Raw genomic sequence first — 10,729 nt, 5'->3', positions numbered from 1 at the left:
AAGAAAACATTTCTAAGTGACACTGCCTGTTGTTTGCCACGTTGTTTCCTAAGCAAGTGCCAATTTCTTCACCTTTTACTACTGTGAATGCTCATGTTGACATTAACAGGAATTTCCCCAGGAGGAAGGCAAAAAGTAATCAACTTTCTCCTTTGGCAGCAAAAGGTGAAGTCCGTGCACAATGGCTGTGACAAGACTCCTGTTCTCTACATCCTCCAATAGCTCCCACTGTGCTCTTCGTCCCTCTTTAAAAGCACCCCTTTCAACAGCACAGACTCTGAAATTGATGGGAAGGATGGTTTGGTGATTAAAACACTATAGCAGGACTTGGAAAACTATCCCTTAATTCCCAGCTCAAGGGTGATCACAGGCATGTTAATTAATCTCTGGTGTCTTAATTTGTTCCCTGTAAATGAGGATGATAACAGTCATCTACTCTGCTCCAGCTGGTGCATCATTTTGGGCAGATACTCCCAGAAGATCATCTTGGAATATGCAGTGGTACTGTGAAGGAACTCAGATCCCAAATGGAGTTGCCTGCATAGTGTAGGATTTGGAGTGTGACAAGAATTTGTGAACTAGACAAGTTGTTTAATTGTGGATAACAGCTGAATGACACAGTAGTCATACACTTGATAGTCCCTTCATTGCAGCTCTCTTGTGAGGGTGGTATATGTATTTATTTTTTACAGACTACAAAACTTTTCATTAAAAACCAACTCACTAGCACTCCATAAACCTGCAACGATAGAAAATTGATGTTTGCTTATATAAACACATTAATTTTCACTGATTGCCAAATGATTTGTTCAATTGCCCAAGATTAATGACAACTGAGCTTCCTCATCTGTAAGGATAAACTTATGTTTATATAATTGACTGTATACTCTGTTCACAGAAACTGTGGTGAAAATTCTGGAATTTTCTATGTCTTTGAACCATCAGGAGAAACAGCTTGTTCTTTTTCACAGTTGTTATGGGCTTGAAAATCACAAAGCAACTTCCTTTTCAACTGGCTAAAACCTGAATGAAAATTGTTATTTTGACTAATGTCTGTCTCATGCAGAGAATTATAAAGGGAAAAACACAGATTATAAAAAGACCAGTATGTGCCACATCTAACCACTTAAATACTCTGCTTGTACATGGAAAAAGAAAATTCCTCTTAAAGAAAGCTATTATTTCTTTTTCCAATTACTAAAGCATATGTTTCTGTACACATTTTTTTGTGTTTGGGTTTCATATTTATAAAAATGAGTCACAGCATATGAAGCAATTATATGATCAACACTTCCCAAAAGGTGAACAAGAAACAGTCTCATGGCTTTATGTACTTACATAAAATATTACTTATAATACCTTTTGGGTAAATGTGTATCTTGTACTCTTAATAGTCCAGGGAATTGTGTAAAACACACAGTGGTCTGAAAAGCTCATCTTGCCATCATTGGTAGTTGACCTTGTCTTGGTAATCAAACTATAGCTCAACAGAGAGGAGAATGAATGTCTTTGTCTTAAGACCAAGGTTGTGGACACTTGAAAGTGTGCTTAGAGAGGCAGATTTATCTTGGGTCTTCCTTCAGGAGATTCTTTAGCTTGGTGGACCAGTTCCAAGCACGCTTTTTCCATACTCGTGTGTGTGTTTTGCTGGACTGATACCCAGTACTCTCCTAATGGAAGCAGAGCAGGTACTGCAAATCTAGGATTAAAAAAATATATGAGATCAGCCCTTGGTGGACACACTCTCATTCCTGGAATGGGAGAAGAGGAAGAGAATTAGGGTAGGGTGCCTTAGACCACTGCACTTCCCTGCGTTGATGGACTTGGTGGAGTCAAAGGGCTGAGCTTTAGGAAGAGATTTTCAGAACTGCAGGATTAACAATTTGGGTGGCTCATTCTCCTGCATGAGTTGTGGGTTACCTTTATGGATCTCCTGTTTAGGGCTGCTTTGATTAATCTTTCATGAGTGTTTTTCCTAGTTTTCTGCAGCTCATCTGGACAGAGACATAGGTACGTCAGCCAAGGTTTCATTAGCTCCCCTTACTGAGCTAATCAGCCTCAGGAGATCTGACTCAAACTTGGACTCTGAACCTGGGGCAGAACATCGTGGTAACATGGAAATGATGGTTAGAAGAGACTTCTAGAGCTGTCTTATGCTTTCTAGGTGTTATTCAACTGTTTAATGTAAATTGTTAATTATTAATCCCTAATAACTGAGAAATTTAAAGGGTGTTCTGGATGCCACAGCTAAGTTTAAGTCTCAGGCTCAGAGCTCTATAAATAAATAGAGCACTAATTTCAAACAAAATTACACTGACTTTTCTCCTTTGTTCAGATAGAAACAATGCCTCAGAACTTTCACATTTCCGTTGGAACATGAATTCTTCTTTTTCCCTGAGACACTCTTCTGAAATCTTGTAACTGGTGCCTTCAGCAGCACACCTTATCCTCTTTCCATACTCATTAGATGTTCTTTCTGGGAAGTGTGCCTTCTGCTGAGAGTAAGAAATGTAAACATCCTCCTACATAGACACTCGGAATGGTGAAGGAATTCCTGTTTTCACAGTACTTGCATAAATCATGCTGTTCTCATGACTCTTAAAACACCTCTATATAATTTTATCTCCACAAGAACACTTGTGATGATGAACTGTATCTCTCATATCCCTGATCTCTGCTGCATCTCCAGCTAATATACTTATTCTTAAGGCATGGGACAGACACATGTATTCCCATTCTTTAAGGGAAGCTGAAAAATGGCCAGTGATTTTTAGCATAAGAACATTGAAGACACAGTTTTACAGCTACAACAAAGCCAGCTCTGTGTTGGAGAGAAGTGACTGCTCAGGAAGCTTTATCTTAACTGTTTCTCCCTAACTTTTGTCATAAGTTTGTGCAATTTCAAGAGCATTTTGAATGTTAATTTAACATTAAAGAGACACAACTATTATTTCACTATTATTTTATCCAGTGATACAAATTGTGGGAATGGCTCAAAGCTTTGCCAGAGGAGGTTCAGACTGGACATCAAGAAGCATTTCTTTCTCAAGAGGGTGGTCAAACACTGGAACAGACTTTCTAGAGAGGTGGTTGATGCCCCAAGCTCATCAGTGTTTAAGAGGCATTTGAATAATCTCTTATTATTATTAACAGGTTTTAACTTTTGGTCAGCCCTGCATTGGTCAGGCAGTTGGACTGGATGATCATTGTAGGTCCCTTCCACCTGAACATTCTATTCTATTCTATTCTATTCTATTCTATTCTATTCTATTCTATTCTATTCTATTCTCACAAATTGATGAAAGTTGGCACTTGCTATTCTTTACACACCATACTTAAAGGTCATTAGAATAATTTTTTATGTGAAAAAAAACGGCTAATTCAATGGCACTCTTACCCACTGCAACATTATTAGCTTCATGAAATGTGGAAGAGCTCAATGAAGTAAAAAAAATTATAAGAGTGTCCTTCTAAAGCTTAGAACTGAAAATCCAAAATACACCTGAACACATTCAGGAGAAAGTCCTATCCACTGCACATCTCTCACTTTGTACAGTATTGAATCCACAGTGCAACACTACAGATGCCTTGTGAAATGGTGCGGTTTATTTATAGGAAATATTAGCAAATTCTTTACAGTGTTTTATCTGCTGTGCATTCATTCTCAAAAATGAAACAGAATCTTGTACTCTATATTTTCTTCTGGCTTCTCAGAACTAATCTTTGTAGCTTTCTCTTTAGTTTTACAGATTTTTGTATGTCTCCATCACTACCAAGTGACCTGATTTTTCTTTTCAGCCTATCACTGAAACGTGTGGTATCCAACACAGATCAACACATTTGGAAAAATCCAACACAGTTCCAGTTCACACATTTGGAAAACAAGGTTATATCTAACTGAGTGTATGGATGGAGAACAGATAAGAAAATATATGGCTTCAGAATGTGTACCTGTCAAAGTTCTAATAAATGTCAAGGTTTTAAAAGCACTCCACATTTAGTAACTAGCAAAAGTAATAGTGGGAGATGGTTGTGGGAGAAAATTTTACATGAAAAGAAAAAAATGCTGTAATCTTGTACTAAGCAGAAAATTAGTTTTGTCCTTCCATTATTCTAGTAGGCTGGCAAAACAGACTTAATTTATTTTGTTTATGCAAATGATATTTGATTATGCAAATAATAAACAGAAGCCTATTTTTGTAGGCATAAAGTAATGATTTGCACATCAACCCCAAAAGCAGCAGCTGTACCTCCATTGTGCTACTGCTCTACTTAACACTTCAGAACATGGAAGTTCTGATGCATATTTTCATTGTGACTTCTAAATGTTGAGTTTTATTCCTTGAGGGATAAAATTTCTTTTGGTGAGACAGACATTTCTGCAGCTAAACTGTCAGAAAAAGGACTTAGCTCATATATAGTATCTTTTAGTGAAGATAAATATAAAATTACACAGGTGATTTCAATCTCCCCAGTGGGCTACTGACAAAAATTATATTGGGTCCTCACTTTTGGTGACTGGGAGTATCACGTTGTGGCTCCTATCACCATCAGGCACCTTGTACTCAGTGTGGGCATCTAAATTAACAAAAACTGCACAAACCAATTTGATTCTGCTTAGATGATAAGTATCTTCCCAAGAAAGCATTTTAAGAAGCACAGATAATGTTTCCCTCTGATATATCATCTAGGAACACTTGTTACTGTGGCAAACCCAGCTGAACAAACTCTGTGTCCTCTTGATATTCTCAAGGAGGTGAGATTCTACTCCTTATGCACTTCTATGTCAGGATCACCTCTCTGTCAAACTAATATTCTCAGATAACTTTCTGTGGCATTTCTTTCTATTATTAGTGCACCGTTCAATCGCTATTAAAGGGATTAATATAAAATAATAATCTTAAAATTATTATATAAAAGACAGCTCTGAGAAAAAAAGGAAGATACTGCTGAGCATGAGGAGTTAAAAGACAAAGTTAAGGAAGTTTTGATTGTAATGTGTTATGATCTTGAACTTGTTCTCTTGCTCTTGTCTAATAAGGATCTCATACGATACATTTTTCTGACTCTTTGTGGGCAAGGGTTATGTTTGCCTTCTTGACTTGTGTGTATCTTGCTGGGACAACTGCATCTCACCATTGCTTCTGAGCTATCTTTGCTTCTGAGTGTGTTATGCCCTGCTCAGAGCAACGGGCCTCTGCAGGTCTCACATACATGGTTCCTGCTATGCATGTACTGCGGAAAAATTGGAGCTTCCATTTTCCCAGCTTTTTGAATTTCATTTTAAAACAGTGTAGGAAGTGTGTGTCCTGCCTTGTATGTAATTATCAGAGAAAGATAAGATAGAGATAAGAAGAATATGCCTCACAACCCGGTGAATGAGGGAAACCAAACTCATTCCAAAGTGAAGGTGGTGTTTCCAGGGAAATGTATGAACGGGTTCCTTTTCATCAATCTTCCTTCCTATCGAAAAGGGAAGGGCAGGAGAGACTCTGCCTTGACATTGGATCCTGCAGGCTTCAGCCAAGAGGTGGCGTTAAGGTGCAGTACAACGTTCTCTTACCAAAGCCCCATTTATTCCTCAAAACCTGTTTCAGCGGTCGTGTGCCCAATGTCCACAGAGACACGGAGCAGCTAGGGGAATGAAAAACGCAGCGTGGAATAGCAAGGAATTCAAAGGGCCAGTGGCCTGAGTTTGGACTGGAAAACTACAGTAATTTATGACTCCAACAGCCTTGCTTGCAGTAGGTGTTTCAGCAAGTCCCACACTCTGCAGGTTAGCTTGTATCTGTGCAAACAGGAACAAAGTGCTGGATACAATTAAGTTAGATACTAGATTAGATACCAGATACTATTATCTTAACCCTGAGGATGCATATTTCTGGCACATATATATGCCTTTTCAGAGCACCTTTACCATAAAATACAAGTGTTTCCAAACTAAACAAATGAAGGCAGACCTATTTTCAAAACAAACCCAAATAAAATTACTCACATTTAACACTGGTATGCAAACTCTTTGGTGCAGATGAATCAACAGCAGCTGTATTAACAAAAAGTTGGTTCAGTCCAATGAAACATTGACATCACAAATAATCATAGAAAAATGGGTAGAGATTAAACTGATAATCTTAAGGTTTTGAATTCCCTATGGGAATATAGTACCAGACTGCATAATATTAGCATTATTAATAAATAATGCAGATCTACTGACCACCAAATCCTAATTTTCCCCTACTGATGAACACCATCTTCTTCTGTTATCTTTGTCCTTGGTCAGTTATCAAAATCTGGCATAGATTAAAATTATGCTTTGAAAAAAAATGCTATGAAATTAGTTGAGTTAGACCAAGTACAGCTGCACTGATAGTATTTGAGGATTTGACCCCTTGTCTCTATCTGCATAAAAGCATAAGATCAGTACCTCATCAGTGCTGTTACTGGTTCAGTATCTAATCTGGATCTGATTTTTGTGGCTTTCACCCATGTCTCCTTATGTATAGAAATTAGAGCCAGTATGGCTAAATTTATTAAGCTTTATTTTAATTTACAGTTTAAGAAAAGGTGTACTAATTTTGTATTGGCATTTACTGCTCTCCAGAAAGTTAATATTTCATGGATGAGTATGCAGCTGCTAACAGAGAGGGGAAACAGCTCCAAGATGTGATTCAAGATGTCCTGAGGCTCAAGATCATCAGTTTCTCATTGTCTTCCTAGCAAAAGGAGCTATTCCACTGTGCAATTACAGACAGTTTCGCACACCACATTTTCTGTTATGTGGTAATTTGGTTTTCATTGTAAAAGATTAAATGGAGTAAGCTTTGAGGAATCAAGCATTCCACAGCCTTCATTAGGTCCTATGTCCATACAGGAGATGTTAAGGGTGGTAAGGAGCTCTATGTCAGATTGCATATCCCAGGATATAACTGAGGTGCACAAGGAAATAGTATTTTTGACTGTAGAGGGAAAAGCAATCTCCTAGAAGCTCAGTATTCCAGTTGCATTTGAAGGACACTGACTTAATTTCCATCTTTTACTTTTGTGATTACTGCCAAATGTCAAAGTAAATTGTAGTTTGTACAAGTGCTCAAATGTTTTAAACACACGGGGCTGGCCACTGTCTGGAGTGAGGCCAAACAAGTTGTAGTTTAAAAAGCAGATGCATTTCAAAAGGATTGGAGAATATTCAGAAGGATACTGGAGAAGACCTTTATACCCTGACCAGATTATTCAGAGGCACAAAATTCTATAATCTCTTGTAAAGCTGTACAGAGCAGGTGGCAAATCAGCATTTCACAGCATCATGTATGTACAGAAGAGAACCTTGATATCCTTGCAATATTGCAGGTTTTGATATGTATTCAAAAGTTGGCTCTACAAGGAAAATCTGTGTGATTGATGAAGCACTATAAAAAGTAAAATAAGTGTTTTAAGATTAAAGGTTCCAAATCTGACTTTTAAGAACTGTAAATTCAGATTGTGAAACACCTAAGAATTAGAAATTCTAGCCACTGGAAATTTTGATTAGCACCTACTGTGAGGAGCTCTTTCCAGATTGACTGAATTCTACTGCAGAGGAGCAGGACTGACATTTGAAAAAAGAATTGAAACCTGCTTGGGAACAAAGCACTTGGCTCCTTTTATACTAAGAATATCTTTTGTGTAGTTTCTTCTGAGCTGTAAGAATGTAATTGACAAAAAGGCTGCAAAACACTTCTGTTACTTTCCTTTTATTTTTTGAACATCACTCCCTCATTTAGACTTCACCAGTTGAGAATAAAATTTCAATTATATATGGCAGTGTTTGCTGCTCTTAATTAGTCCTGATGCTTCCGTATATTTATAAGTAAAGCTCTAGGATGTGAATTCCACAGTTCCTAGAGTTCACTGTTTCTGTGACATTAGCCATGAAAAAGTGAAAGTCACTTGTGTATGAAAGTACACAGCAGCAATCCAGCTTCCACCTCCTAATACGAGTGGGATGGTCATGACCTGTAGCATGGTGGAGGTCATGAAACTTTCAAAGAGTGATTCCAACACCACAATGAAAAGATGCACTGTATTTGAGCAAGGCAGTTTAAGATAAAGCTTTTGGCACTGCAAATTTACAAAACGATTGGTCTCCTGGTTAAAAAAAAAAAAAAAAAAGTTCTGTGTTATTATAAAACTCACTGCATGTGATCAGTGAATTTTTTGGTCAGACAGAAAGCCTTTGGAGCCCAAGGGCTGGAAGTCTTGCAGGAACCTAATTACAGCTATAGCCATTCAACTCCACCTGTTTCATCTGCACCTGAAGCACCTGGAAGTTTACACAGCTCCAGACAATTGAGAGGACATTTTTTTTTTTCAAATTCTGAATTTTCTTTCTAGTCGTTTGTGGCTATTTGCAGTAAGGAGAGCATTTGAAGCACCCTCAGGAACATGACTGCATGTGGTTAGTGGAACTTCCCTCTAGGTTACTTAGGACTGATACTTTCTAAACATCAAAAGCTGCAACCCCACTGTTACTCTTCAGTGGTTTCTCTCACTTAAACAAATACCTGCCCTAGTTCTCATTTTACCTTTCCTATTAGTCCACTGCCTAACAACTAAACAGAAACAGAAACTGCCTAAACACCTATACACCTAAACAGAAACTATGAGTAAAATAATACAGGGGAATTAAATAATATTCCTCTTCCTAACATGAACTTGTCATTTCGTGGAACAGTTTCTCACCATAGACTTTACATCTTTCAACAGTAAGAATTCTCCCAAGCTTCTCCCAAGACAAGGTTACAGTTCCAGTTGAGTGTTCTACATATCTCTTAGGGCACATCATTTTATGCCTCACTTTTAAATCCTCCTACTCCTGTTGAGTTAGTGACAGAGAGAGGGAGGAAAGAAAGGGGAAGAAATTCAGCAGTCAACCAAAAATAAGGGCAAGCAACATATCCTTGACTCTGATTTCACCTTTTACCTACATAGATATTGTCATAATTAAAGACTGTACTCACCTTCAGCAGACATCAATTTCTTCAAATGAGCAGCCATGTGGTCTTGAATGATGTACTGATCAGAGAGCTTGCAGGAAGGTCCAGGAGAAAAAGCTGCGAGAGGAAAAAATCTAAGTTTATTCAGTGGAACAAGCAATGTCTCAGATAATAATAGTTCTGAAAATACTGTAATGTTTATTCTCTCCTGCTTACAATAACATCAAGTCAGTATTCATTCTTTTATTTCAAAAAGTAAGAATAGCACAGAAATTAACATGAACATGTGGCAGATTATTCCCAGTTTCCATGTTTTTGAGTACCTGAGAATTATGGCAAATGCATGAGCCTTTGATATTGTTGAACTCTGGAGAATAACAGAGGATCTCACTGTTTAATATCTGTTAAAATAAAAAGCATTTTCCTTCTGAAAGATTTAATACTAGAGAATATTAAATATCAGTAGAGAGCATTGATACTATTATTAATGCCAATAGTATTATTCAATAATATTACAAGGTACTGAAAAATGCACGTTGATATCTCACCTCTTGATGATACCAGACCTAACTTGAGCACTCTGTAATTAGGTAAATGGACTGGATACAGACAAGGACAGAAGTCGGCCAGAAGAGGAACCAGATCATAGAATTGAACTGTGTTACACACAGACTGACCATGACAACCCTCTGAATCTCTAATGTGCCAGACTTCCCAGATTCAGAAAAAAAAATGTTTCTGTGTCTGATCTAAGTTCATTAACCCAGAAAAAGAAGTTAAGAAGTGGATAAGCATTTACTCATAATTTTTAACCTGTCAGTGTGGCTAAGATAGTTAATTTTCTTCCAACCTGCTTCCAAACAAAAAATTATTTCTGTCTCAAAACCCTCTAAATTCCTGACAGGATTTGTAGGTGGAAAGTTATGAGCACAAAGTATTAAAAAAATCAACAGAATACTGGAGATCAGAAACCTAATGTGCCTGACTTTCCATCTACAGACCCAGAATGACCCTTACACTGAGATAATCAGTCCATCCAACCCTATCTAGATTTGGTTTTCTGAGCCAACAAAATAAATGATTGTTTCATTGTCCATGTCTCCAGTGTACAATTTAAGCTAATAACTTTGTTTCATAGCTTTTATTGTGTTTTGAAAGAATAGGAGACCTCGGGTTGAGAGTCTGGGAATCAATCCTTCTAATGTCAGTTTGGCTGCATCCTTGCTGTGTTGCTTTTTCTTATCTCTTGCCTACCAAAGTGAGCCAGTGATACAAACTGCTTTTCACTGCCAAGGAGCTTGAATAAATTCAATTTATAGTGTCAACTTTTGAAGAAGCACCATAAGAAAGAACAGGACAGGACACCTGATGCTGTATTTGTTGCTTCACTTAGTATTATTCCTTGAGGTATTCCTGCAAGTGACTCTAAGTCTACCAGAAGGGCATTGACATGAAGGCTTGATTTCAACAGCTGGTCCAGGAGCAGCAGTACATCCTAACATGACCAGCTGAAGAAAGGTGTGGCAACAACTCTCTGGCCACAGAGAGCAACACATAACTTTCCCATGCCTTTCTGGAGAAGGCTATGAGAAGATCAGAGAAAAGAATGAAAAACAATTCTTAATTTCACTTACTGCAGCTGTTATTGTGAACATGTGGAATGTGTTATAGAAATTTGTTTACCAAAGGGTAATTTCTTAATTAGCCAATAGTGATAGTGTTTGGATTGGAGGACCAATTAAGTCCAAGTATATCGT

This window comes from Vidua chalybeata, chromosome 3 (genome assembly GCF_026979565.1).
Source record: "Vidua chalybeata isolate OUT-0048 chromosome 3, bVidCha1 merged haplotype, whole genome shotgun sequence".
In the NCBI taxonomy this organism is placed as follows: Eukaryota; Metazoa; Chordata; class Aves; order Passeriformes; family Viduidae; genus Vidua; species Vidua chalybeata.
Note: the sequence above shows the minus strand (reverse complement) of the source record.